Genomic DNA, 13365 nt, shown 5'->3' with positions numbered 1-13365 from the left:
TGGACCTCCTTCATGGGTGCAGCATGGGTCCCTGGCAGAACAAATTCTGCGACTATGTCCCATCGCCGCCAAGTGTGAACATAACCAAGATACATCTTCTACTCTAATTATAAGTCTCATCCAGAGATCTAAGTTGATTCAATTTATAGAATAGAACACCGGTGATATTTGAGGGGAACCTGGGCAAGGACGAAGATGTGGCGCGAGTTGAGGCGGAGTTTACTTGACAAGGCTTGCTGGCCCGGACGCGTGGATGTCTTATGCTCCATCTGTAGAGCTATGAGTTTATGACGATGATGGTGATCTTCTTTCATACCCATTCATATAATAAGAGAAGATACTCCCGAGACAATGCCCACCACATGTCTCCTGAAGATTCTACCTGTTGGAAGGATTATAGTCCACACCCACCTGAAATGATTGTCTCTTATTCTCTCATAGAGGCGACCGTCCTCGAGACTACTGGAGGTGTCTCTAGCAAGAATTTCGATTCTACTTGGAGGAGACTGTCCTCGAGGTCGAGTCTATGGGAAGTGCATCTTTTGGAAGGCTTCCTACATGGAGGAGACAGTCCACACCTACTCGAAATTATTGTATCTTATTCCCACCCGAATGATGTCCTCGATGCTATAGTTGTCGCTTGGAATGATTTCAACATGGAGGAGCATATCCTTGATCGGGTCAATTGGAAATGATTGGAAGGATTTCAACATGGAGGAGACTGTCCTCCATATAGGGTCTATCGGAAATTCAGAATTTATAGCTTATGTGGAGGGAGGGAGGTCTTCACGTGACCTGAGAGGCCTATGCTTGCGCTGATTTACTATTGTTGGCGCAGAGTCAGTAACCAAAGGCATGTCAACATACTACGGTACAAGCTTAGTTTTGGCTATAAAAATCGGGTTATTTACAATGTGATGCATTGCTTGTTTTCCCGCACAGATGAGATCATTATCTGGAGCCGTGGAAAACTGGCATGTCCGCGGAAAGTGGGGACACGGACTCGCCAAGGTGAAATGGTACACGATCAGCTTTTACGGCGGTCTTATTTCTCCGAACTGATCTGGTCAATAAAAAGTTATTGCAACACCATTCAATTGTGCCGTCACACCCTGATCAATTGATGCCAAGAGTGACGTCAGTCCAACTTGGTTTGTGGCAATCCCCCATTTCGGCCATACCCTTGTTGATAAAAAAATTCTTGTCTCAAGATTAACATTCAATCTAATTTAACTCAATTTATCTCGCAAGGCCTGGATAATTTTATAGGCCTAGGTCAATTTCCAACAGGCCTTGTGTCCATGTAGGAAGTGAAATTCAACCATGCCACGCAATGTAGGCCTACATGTTATTACATCCTACCTGAAGACGAGTCTTCTTTTCAAGGCCTACACAAGGGTGTGGTCGAAACTGTTGGCTGTTGCATCAATCGCGACTGTCCCGTCCCCGAACCAAAAATGCCACCGACTTGTCTTTCTGGTTGTGACTTTGTCTTCAGACCGAATATAGACAACTTCACACCAGCCAATCTCAGATTTTATTTTGTCAGCAAATGCACAAGTTGGTCTGAAAAAAGGCCTGAACAATGGGCCCACCAAAAGAACAGGTGACGTAGAAAGCCAAAACAAACTTTGTGCAAGGGCCTGCTGCCGACTTGGTGTGTTGCAAGGTCGGAATGTTAAGAAGGATGGAAGAAATTTAGCCATCGCATCCACCCTGACCCTCCCGTGATACGAATAAAATATCTGTTCTGTTGCAGGAGGAGTTGGTTTTGGCAGGGGCCTTGGTCGCTGATAACGAAGAATATTGAGAATAAAGATTGGTTTTCTCATATTTTGAAACCTTTTTCGATTTCATCATTTTAGCTTTGGCCACATAACTTTCCTTGATCCATGAAACGAGATGACGGCCGAGGTGTCCATGGTGGGAGGGAGATGACAGCCGAGGTGTCCATAGTGGGCGGGAGATGAGAGCCGGTGGTCCATGATGCTAGGAGATGAAAGGTTCTGTCCAGAAATCTCTGCTGATTCGTCACCACGTGCCAATGACGTCATCAAGTCACGTGATCGATATACGAGGCCGACGTAAATTTTATGAACAACCATAGCGTAGTGAAGTCCCGTCTGATATCACTAATGTTTCATCAGACTGGCCTACGGAGATGAGTGTCATACATAATGGTTAGAGCGTCGGAGAGAAAAGTAGTCTTAAGACGCAGGTCGTTTCCATGTTCATGAATGGGTCCATCCTGTTCCAACTACTATTGACTTTTACGCCCTGGTCTTAATTTCCATGTGCAGAGGGATCTTTGGCGGTTTTATGAGCCTGGCATCTGTGGCATTTGGCCCCAATAGGTCTATGTAACATGCCTTCCATCTGCCACGCGAGGTTGGGCGTAGTTGTGCGAGTATCAATTATGCAAGTCCAAATTCTAGGCCATATAGCGAAAAAAATGCCGAGATGACCCCATGTTTTCACATCAAATAAAGAAACTAGATGCATTTGGCTATCTGCTAGTGGTAATGTCATTCCAAAATCATTCATTTTGAACCTATTTAGGCCCGTTTGAAGATCGCACACATCATACCATTTCTAGGTCAATTCTTTACAATTTTCATGTTCCAAGTGGTGTCAAAAATGGCGTTACCTATCGGTGCATTTATAAATGAAACGTAATGAAATTGGCGTAGACTTCTTCTCTGGATTCATACGAACCCAGAAATGTATAGATGATGGTGCCTGGGATGTATGATTTGGCCTCAGCAGGAACTGAAAGACTATCTCGTTTCGGTTGCCGGGGGCCTATTTGACGCACCCTCGCTTTGCCAGTTGGCAATCATTCCCGCTTCCACATTTTAGGTTGCTGACGCTGCTCTTGACACCGTCCTCCACACTGTGTAGTGCCACCTTGAATTGAATTTGAATTTGAATTCGGAAGAGTGGCGGAAAAAATTACCAGGGAAAGAAATTTAATTTAGGACCTAATGTAATACACAGGAATTTTTTTAATTGCCGCCGAAAAATTGCTCCGCATGTTCACCCCATCCATGCCATCCGCCTAATGAATAATGATAATTACGTCATCACAATCGTCTGATCTCGTGCGAAATTTTCCGACGCGGCGGCTTTCATCTTTCGAAACTTCTCCGTTAAATTCTTTAATTTAACCACTTTTTCGCGAATAAAGACAACTTTTTGTTGGTAAGTTCATAGATTAGATATCGCAGCTCATTCATATTCCGATGTTTTTTCGTTTCTTGTGTTTTCGAGGCAATGATAAAGAGTTTTGTGCGGTTGGCCAAAATTTTGATGAGATGGCGGCGTTCCGGCCGCACGTGCGCGGCGGATTTTTTTCATCAAAAAACATCCGATTCGGTGTTACATGAAACTCACCAAAGTGCCGGAGTCAGATATTCCTGTTCTGTGTGTAATTCTGCATCTGGTCAACTGAATTACGTGGCGATTTTTACCATTTTTGATGGCGAAAATCATGTTCAAACGGACCAGTCCAGCGCGATAACTGAATACAATGTTTCGTCGGCCATGTTATATGCACGTGTTTGCTGTGTGCATGAACAACATACATTGACTGTGGGTCGTGTTTTGATTTTTGCAGGGCCTAGCAGGGGAGAATGGGGGATGGGGGAGGGGGAGGAAATCGACATATTCGCTATGTTCCATTGAACAGTTTATTCCTTTTGCACCACAATTTTCTCAAAAAAACTTTCCCACCATGGGGATATTTTCCAAACATTTGCACACAACTGTCAAGAGGGGAAGTGTCCTTGACATCTTCACTAGAACTCTGTGGCATCCACACAAGTGTTGAGGGGCGCAAAGTTGGTTGTGGTTTTGTGACATTCACAATTTATACCTGCATAACAGGGATATTAGTAAAAAAGTTGGGATTTACAGTCCAGGGGGTACCTGGCGCTGTCAAAACCACAAGTAGGTGTTCATTTTCTCCATTGTGGTCAGGTCAATGTCAAGACCACAAAAATACCACAGTGTTTAGGTTTTGTCCCTTGAAGACAGGTCCATATCACAACCACCAAGAATTCATAAAGACTTCACTAGTCATTTGAGATGTCCCTTGAGGACAGGTCAATGTCAAGACCACAATGATACCTCGGTGATCAGGTTTAAGAAGTTCCGTCAGGACAGGTCAATATCACAACCACAAATATATCACTCTGTTCATGTCTAAGTTGTCCCTCCAATACAGGTCAGTGTAACAACCACCAATAGATCTCGGTGTTCAGATTTCAGATGTCCCTTGAGGAAAAAAATGTCACTACTACAAACACATTTTTGTGTTCAGGTTAAAGATGTCCCTTGAGGACAGGTCATTCATCCACAAATGGGTGTTTAGATTTCAGATGTGCCCTGAAGACATCTTTTTAGTAATGCGCCTAGTTTGTAAGAGGGGAGTTTAATTGAAAAGCCGGTTATACGAAGATGGACAATGTCACATCCAGAATTAGATCCTGGTGTTCAGATTGTACATGCATGTGTAAATGTCTCTTGAGAGCAGGTCAATGTCAACTAGAGATCAGATCCAGTGTTCAGATTTCAGATGTCCCGCCAGGACAGTTTGGTGTCCCAACCACATGTAATGTGGGCCGAGCTGAAGGAAGCATTAATAGGATGGGAGCCATCAAATTCTGAAGAAAAATTCATTGCATGCTTTCTTCTACATCTTGATGAGCTTTTACCCTAAGCTGCCATTCTGAACGGCCACTCTGCCACTGGTGTCCCATACATGCTTGCAAAACTGCAAATGCGGACAATCAGATTTCTTCAGCTGTTGCATGCTGCAGAAACTTTTGGATGTTACCGTTGGTTTCTGAGATACACTTCGATATTCATCTTTTAAAAACTAGAATTTAAATTGTTTTGTTGCAGGCAGCCTGGCCAGAAACGTTTTGCTCAAACAAGAATAGTGACAAGTACTGAGCTATGGATTCAATTTACCTCACCCCCATCCCCATCTGCTAGCAAGACCAAGCAAGATCTAGAGTATATCGAGGTAAATGTTGAAATTGATTCGAAATTGAACTCTTTCCTCCTTCCCGAGTGAGTGGACTGTCAACGACAGACTTGGTACAGAATTATACCCATAGAGTTGAGGGATTGATATCGAGAAGCTGCTTGATGTTCTCTTTTGTCTTCGTTGTTTGCTCAGGGCTTGGAGACTGAGGTTATTCTCCAGGAAATATTTTTCTTCACATCAAGGCTGCACACATTTGCCCCAGACTTTTTCATGCCACGCCAATTGGGTTTATTGACTTGGAGACTCTGTCATTGGCCTGCTGGTTTCTGGTGCTGACCGTGAATGATCAGATACCTTTCAATATTCAGCTAAACTTTGAATTGTTTTATTGTAGACCGCGTCACCAGATATATTGCTCCTTGTGTAGTGCTGAGCTATGGATTCACTTCACCTCAACGCCATCCCCAATTTCTAGGAAGGATCAATTCATATTGTGAACTTATAGAGGTAAAAATTTAAGTGTCTTTTTCCTCGTTGAAAATATTCCAGTCTAAAATTTCTGTGGGCTGTGAAATCGTACTCTCTACTTCCTGTTCTTTCAATAACAGGCCAAGGCTTGAGTACCAGCCTCGTTCCCATCATCACAACTCATGATTTCGGAATATATCTGTCTGCCTATGCCTTGCCAATCTGGCAAAGGACGATGACAAACTCGTCAATACATGTTTTAAAAAATTCAGAAGAAATTTGGCTGCAGTCAAGACGTCCTTGCAGTGAAAAGCTTGAGGTGTTACAAATTCAGGTATTCTAATAGTTTGAGTTATTTTTCAGCCTGCATGGTTTCAAGGAAGATGAGATGGAGAGATACAACATACATGGAGAAATCTGTGTCTGTATCATAAAGGTCTGTGTGTGTATCATGAAGAGGGATTCAGTCGACTTTTGAAGGAACAAATATTTCGGGTAAGAAAATTGTTCTTCATATTCCATCAACTAGTCGAAAAGCTGTCAAAAGCATTGAAGTTTCTTACCCTTCATTCAGGCAAGAGAAGTATGCAGTCTCATACAGCTTGAAGTAAAATTCATGTCTCTGAACCTGGTTGACATAGTTTGAATCTTGATTCCTGCCCAAATAATGAACAAAATCTGCTCAACATCAAATCGTCTCAGGCAGCCGACTCAGCTGATTATCTGGAGAGGGTGTTTAGTATTTCATCACATTGATACACCATCCAAGGCATCTTGTGATGAAAATCAGCAGTTGTTCCCTGTGTGGACTGAAGGTAGGTTGGCCTAAACAAGGCATAAGAAACTTGACAATAACGCAGACACTTCTCAACATTTTATCTTGCTGAATGTGTGTAACAAGTTACTGACAACTATTCACAGAGTCTGTCAGCAAACGTGATGGTTGTCAGTTGCACTTCAGACCAGTGATCTGCCTTTGGCAGGTAATGGCATTTGTTTCTAAAACAGCTTCGTATTTGCCTGAGTGTCTTCATATTAGGCAGATGATTATCTTGGTGTGGAAAAGCCAGGGGACCGTTTCGCGCCATTGTTTATTTTGTTTAGAAAATTTTATTAATGAAAACTGTGGTCCTTTCCAGCTCGTCCATCTGATGGCACAGACTTGAAAAGAGAAAAGCTACCGCACCATCGTTCTCTTGGTAATCAAGCCAAGATCAGTCCACATGCTGAGGGTTGCAACTCCAACACCACTAACAAGATTTCACTGTGATCAGCTGACTACAACAAATCTGACTGGAGAAAATGATGAAGGAATCTAAAATGTTGTTGCACGGACAAGCAATCTTAGAATACAAGGTTGGTGTGCAATGTGAATCTGTGCAGGATAGATGTACAGTAGCCTGCCTGCCGGATAACTTATCAGAAAGCAAGTATGTCCAGAACGATGAGAATAACAGGTCAAAAGTTTATAACAGGTTTTAGTCATAACACTTGCTAAGTGCTGTTCCTGGCGGATAAGGTTCCAGAGTGAACTGCAATCAATGTACGATGTACTTGTGCATTTGATAACCCTCTCTTAGTAAGCAAGAGGCCTTTCATAGAGCTGTTTCTAAAAACTCTGTCTTTGTAGAAGAAGTCATTAAAATCTAAAGAACTCTTGTCTTATTTTCAGCACCTCAACGGGAAAACCACTGGTAATTGAAGCTGGTAGAGCGCTGTGACATCTCTCGTAAACAAGCTGCCGGTTGTGGACAAGGATCACGTCAACGTTGCTACACTCCTAAAGCTGTGGCTGTCTTCAGGTCTTTTCTGCCTCGTGGGCAAATCTGCATACCAGTGATTATATGCGTACTTAAGTTTTGCTTTGAAGCAATATCAGTGCTACACTTGTGAAGCAGTGGCAGTGTTCAGGTCTTGTCGCCTCACTGACATATCTGCATACCAGTAGTTATGGGCAGACTTGGCTCTTTCTTTGGAGCAGTACAGTTGTAAGATAAATCCTGTTTGTAACTTTATAAATGAGTTGCTCATTAAGGGCTTACGAATGTTTTGATGCCTTGCTGGCATATCTGCATACCAGTAAATATGTGCAGATTCATTTCTTGCTTTGAAGCAATATTGTTGCTACACTCCTAAAGCAGTGGCAATTGTCAGGTCTTTTCTGCCTCGCGGGCAAATCTGCATACCAGTAATTATGTGCAGACTTGGCTCTTCCAGAGATTGTACTTGTAGGACTGGGTCCATTGAATGTAACAAAAATAATCGATGCCTATTTACAAATGAAATGAAGAGTCTGCATTTTGGTGTAACTCCATATAACTGTCAGGTGATTTCGCTCTGAACTTGTGACACTCTGATTGGTCTGAAATAATCATTATCCCGCCCCTCTGGGAAAAATTTGCAGCCCCATTGCCCCGTTCTGTTACTGTCTGAGAGATGGCGATGTCAGAGGGGAATGGCGGTCGGCAAACCTATTGCGAATGGGCAGCACAATTTGGTGTAGGATATTCCGAAACCATTGCACACTCCTGAATCTGCGGTGGGTTGGTACCCCACGCTACGTAAGGAGTAGGTTTTTGGGTAAGCCTTGGTCCACGTGAATAGGTCGTGCCTTAAAAAGATGAGAAGTTGCGAATTGACGCCCTGTGAAGTGTCCTTCGACCAGCTAGTGCTAATCCGGTCACTGTCTCCAGGTCACCATGCCTCGGTCAATGAGCGGGCGAAGCACCCAATGGCTCCGTCAGGAGTACATCGTCAACTTCAGCCCGTAGTCAAACCGGTACGCGCACAAATATCTTGGTTGAGAGTGGGGGACATCAGTTGCTTCTCATCGGGGTAATACAGTATTGACCCCATTTTTTGTTGGATTCATTTCCACTGAGGGGTGGTCGATAATGAGAATTTCAAGCCAGTCTGATTATCACCAGTACAGAGGGCAATTATCTAATAGTTATGTGGCTTTCCCTCAAACTGTATACTCTTTCATGACAATTGTAAATTAGTGTTGCTTGGTAGTGTTCAGGGTCTTTTTGTCGAACAGGCAAATCTGCATACCAGTGATTATATGCGTACTTAAGTTTTGCTTTGAAACAATATCAGTGCTACACTTGTGAAGCAGTGGCAGTGGTCAGGTCTTGTCTGCCTCACTGACATATCTGCATACCAGTAGTTATGGGCAGACTTGGCTCTTTCTTTGGAGCAGTACAGTTGTAAGATAAATCCTGTTTGTAACTTTATAAATGAGTTGCTCATTAAGGGCTTACGAAGGTTTTGATGCCTTGCTGGCATATCTGCATACCAGTAAATATGTGCAGATTCATTTCTTGCTTTGAAGCAATATTGTTGCTACACTCCTAAAGCAGTGGCAATTGTCAGGTCTTTTCTGCCTCGCGGGCAAATCTGCATACCAGTAATTATGTGCAGACTTGGCTCTTCCAGAGATTGTACTTGTAGGACTGGGTCCATTGAATGTAACAAAAATAATCAATGCCTATTTACAAATGAAATGAAGAGTCTGCATTTTGGTGTAACTCCATATAACTGTCAGGTGATTTCGCTCTGAACTTGTGACACTCTGATCGGTCTGAAGTAATCATTATCCCGCCCCTCTGGGAAAAATTTGCAGCCCCATTGCCCCGTTCTGTTACTGTCTGAGAGATGGCGATGTCAGAGGGGAATGGCGGTCGGCAAACCTATTGCGAATGGGCAGCACAATTTGGTGTAGGATATTCCGAAACCATTGCACACTCCTGAATCTGCGGTGGGTTGGTACCCCACGCTACGTAAGGAGTAGGTTTTTGGGTAAGCCTTGGTCCACGTGAATAGGTCGTGCCTTAAAAAGATGAGAAGTTGCGAATTGACGCCCTGTGAAGTGTCCTTCGACCAGCTAGTGCTAATCCGGTCACTGTCTCCAGGTCACCATGCCTCGGTCAATGAGCGGGCGAAGCACCCAATGGCTCCGTCAGGAGTACATCGTCAACTTCAGCCCGTAGTCAAACCGGTACGCGCACAAATATCTTAGTTGAGAGTGGGGGACATCAGTTGCTTCTCATCGGGGTAATACAGTATTGACCCCATTTTTTGTTGGATTCATTTCCACTGAGGAGTGGTCGATAATGAGAATTTCAAGCCAGTCTGATTATCACCAGTACAGAGGGCAATTATCTAATAGTTATGTGGCTTTCCCTCAAACTGTATACTCTTTCATGTCGATTGTAAATTAGTGTTGCTTGGTAGTGTTCAGGATCTTTTTGTCGAACAGGCACATCTGCATACCAAGAATTATGTGCAAACATAATTTTTGCTTTGAAGCAATGTCGTTGCTACACTCCTAAAGCAGTGGCTGTCTTCAGGTCTTTTCTGCCTCGCGGGCAAATCTGCATACCAGTGATTATATGCGTACTTAAGTTTTGCTTTGAAGCAATATCAGTGCTACACTTGTGAAGCAGTGGCAGTGTTCAGGTCTTGTCTGCCTCACTGACATATCTGCATACCAGTAGTTATGGGTAGACTTGGCTCTTTCTTTGGAGCAGTACAGTTGTAAGATAAATCCTGTTTGTAACTTTATAAATGAGTTGCTCATTAAGGGCTTACGAAGGTTTTGATGCCTTGCTGGCATATCTGCATACCAGTAAATATGTGCAGATTCATTTCTTGCTTTGAAGCAATATTGTTGCTACACTCCTAAAGCAGTGGCAATTGTCAGGTCTTTTCTGCCTCGCGGGCAAATCTGCATACCAGTAATTATGTGCAGACTTGGCTCTTCCAGAGATTGTACTTGTAGGACTGGGTCCATTGAATGTAACAAAAATAATCGATGCCTATTTACAAATGAAATGAAGAGTCTGCATTTTGGTGTAACTCCATATAACTGTCAGGTGATTTCGCTCTGAACTTGTGACACTCTGATTGGTCTGAAATAATCATTATCCCGCCCCTCTGGGAAAAATTTGCAGCCCCATTGCCCCGTTCTGTTACTGTCTGAGAGATGGCGATGTCAGAGGGGAATGGCGGTCGGCAAACCTATTGCGAATGGGCAGCACAATTTGGTGTAGGATATTCCGAAACCATTGCACACTCCTGAATCTGCGGTGGGTTGGTACCCCACGCTACGTAAGGAGTAGGTTTTTGGGTAAGCCTTGGTCCACGTGAATAGGTCGTGCCTTAAAAAGATGAGAAGTTGCGAATTGACGCCCTGTGAAGTGTCCTTCGACCAGCTAGTGCTAATCCGGTCACTGTCTCCAGGTCACCATGCCTCGGTCAATGAGCGGGCGAAGCACCCAATGGCTCCGTCAGGAGTACATCGTCAACTTCAGCCCGTAGTCAAACCGGTACGCGCACAAATATCTTAGTTGAGAGTGGGGGACATCAGTTGCTTCTCATCGGGGTAATACAGTATTGACCCCATTTTTTGTTGGATTCATTTCCACTGAGGAGTGGTCGATAATGAGAATTTCAAGCCAGTCTGATTATCACCAGTACAGAGGGCAATTATCTAATAGTTATGTGGCTTTCCCTCAAACTGTATACTCTTTCATGTCGATTGTAAATTAGTGTTGCTTGGTAGTGTTCAGGATCTTTTTGTCGAACAGGCACATCTGCATACCAAGAATTATGTGCAAACATAATTTTTGCTTTGAAGCAATGTCGTTGCTACACTCCTAAAGCAGTGGCTGTCTTCAGGTCTTTTCTGCCTCGCGGGCAAATCTTCATACCAGTGATTATATGCGTACTTAAGTTTTGCTTTGAAGCAATATCAGTGCTACACTTGTGAAGCAGTGGCAGTGTTCAGGTCTTGTCTGCCTCACTGACATATCTGCATACCAGTAGTTATGGGTAGACTTGGCTCTTTCTTTGGAGCAGTACAGTTGTAAGATAAATCCTGTTTGTAACTTTATAAATGAGTTGCTCATTAAGGGCTTACGAAGGTTTTGATGCCTTGCTGGCATATCTGCATACCAGTAAATATGTGCAGATTCATTTCTTGCTTTGAAGCAATATTGTTGCTACACTCCTAAAGCAGTGGCAATTGTCAGGTCTTTTCTGCCTCGCGGGCAAATCTGCATACCAGTAATTATGTGCAGACTTGGCTCTTCCAGAGATTGTACTTGTAGGACTGGGTCCATTGAATGTAACAAAAATAATCGATGCCTATTTACAAATGAAATGAAGAGTCTGCATTTTGGTGTAACTCCATATAACTGTCAGGTGATTTCGCTCTGAACTTGTGACACTCTGATTGGTCTGAAATAATCATTATCCCGCCCCTCTGGGAAAAATTTGCAGCCCCATTGCCCCGTTCTGTTACTGTCTGAGAGATGGCGATGTCAGAGGGGAATGGCGGTCGGCAAACCTATTGCGAATGGGCAGCACAATTTGGTGTAGGATATTCCGAAACCATTGCACACTCCTGAATCTGCGGTGGGTTGGTACCCCACGCTACGTAAGGAGTAGGTTTTTGGGTAAGCCTTGGTCCACGTGAATAGGTCGTGCCTTAAAAAGATGAGAAGTTGCGAATTGACGCCCTGTGAAGTGTCCTTCGACCAGCTAGTGCTAATCCGGTCACTGTCTCCAGGTCACCATGCCTCGGTCAATGAGCGGGCGAAGCACCCAATGGCTCCGTCAGAAGTACATCGTCAACTTCAGCCCGTAGTCAAACCGGTACGCGCACAAATATCTTAGTTGAGAGTGGGGGACATCAGTTGCTTCTCATCGGGGTAATACAGTATTGACCCCATTTTTTGTTGGATTCATTTCCACTGAGGAGTGGTCGATAATGAGAATTTCAAGCCAGTCTGATTATCACCAGTACAGAGGGCAATTATCTAATAGTTATGTGGCTTTCCCTCAAACTGTATACTCTTTCATGTCGATTGTAAATTAGTGTTGCTTGGTAGTGTTCAGGATCTTTTTGTCGAACAGGCACATCTGCATACCAAGAATTATGTGCAAACATAATTTTTGCTTTGAAGCAATGTCGTTGCTACACTCCTAAAGCAGTGGCTGTCTTCAGGTCTTTTCTGCCTCGCGGGCAAATCTTCATACCAGTGATTATATGCGTACTTAAGTTTTGCTTTGAAGCAATATCAGTGCTACACTTGTGAAGCAGTGGCAGTGTTCAGGTCTTGTCTGCCTCACTGACATATCTGCATACCAGTAGTTATGGGTAGACTTGGCTCTTTCTTTGGAGCAGTACAGTTGTAAGATAAATCCTGTTTGTAACTTTATAAATGAGTTGCTCATTAAGGGCTTACGAAGGTTTTGATGCCTTGCTGGCATATCTGCATACCAGTAAATATGTGCAGATTCATTTCTTGCTTTGAAGCAATATTGTTGCTACACTCCTAAAGCAGTGGCAATTGTCAGGTCTTTTCTGCCTCGCGGGCAAATCTGCATACCAGTAATTATGTGCAGACTTGGCTCTTCCAGAGATTGTACTTGTAGGACTGGGTCCATTGAATGTAACAAAAATAATCGATTCCTATTTACAAATGAAATGAAGAGTCTGCATTTTGGTGTAACTCCATATAACTGTCAGGTGATTTCGCTCTGAACTTGTGACACTCTGATTGGTCTGAAATAATCATTATCCCGCCCCTCTGGGAAAAATTTGCAGCCCCATTGCCCCGTTCTGTTACTGTCTGAGAGATGGCGATGTCAGAGGGGAATGGCGGTCGGCAAACCTATTGCGAATGGGCAGCACAATTTGGTGTAGGATATTCCGAAACCATTGCACACTCCTGAATCTGCGGTGGGTTGGTACCCCACGCTACGTAAGGAGTAGGTTTTTGGGTAAGCCTTGGTCCACGTGAATAGGTCGTGCCTTAAAAAGATGAGAAGTTGCGAATTGACGCCCTGTGAAGTGTCCTTCGACCAGCTAGTGCTAATCCGGTCACTGTCTCCAG

General features: G+C 43.6%; 1 long non-coding RNA gene across 1 annotated transcript; it reads left to right on the top strand.

Annotated features, from left to right (window-relative positions):
- The first annotated feature begins 3112 nt into the window (after positions 1 to 3112).
- On the top strand, positions 3113 to 7359 carry LOC135485073 (uncharacterized). Its single transcript, XR_010446522.1, has 6 exons — positions 3113 to 3201; positions 4906 to 5029; positions 5388 to 5500; positions 5825 to 5956; positions 6601 to 6817; positions 7134 to 7359. It is a non-coding gene; the product is annotated as an uncharacterized LOC135485073 (long non-coding RNA).
- Positions 7360 to 13365: the final 6006 nt, after the last annotated feature.

This window comes from Lineus longissimus, chromosome 3, assembly GCF_910592395.1.
Source record: "Lineus longissimus chromosome 3, tnLinLong1.2, whole genome shotgun sequence".
NCBI lineage: Eukaryota > Metazoa > Nemertea > Pilidiophora > Heteronemertea > Lineidae > Lineus > Lineus longissimus.
The sequence above is the reverse complement of the archived record's forward strand: the minus strand, read 5'-3'. Positions and strand labels throughout refer to the sequence as shown.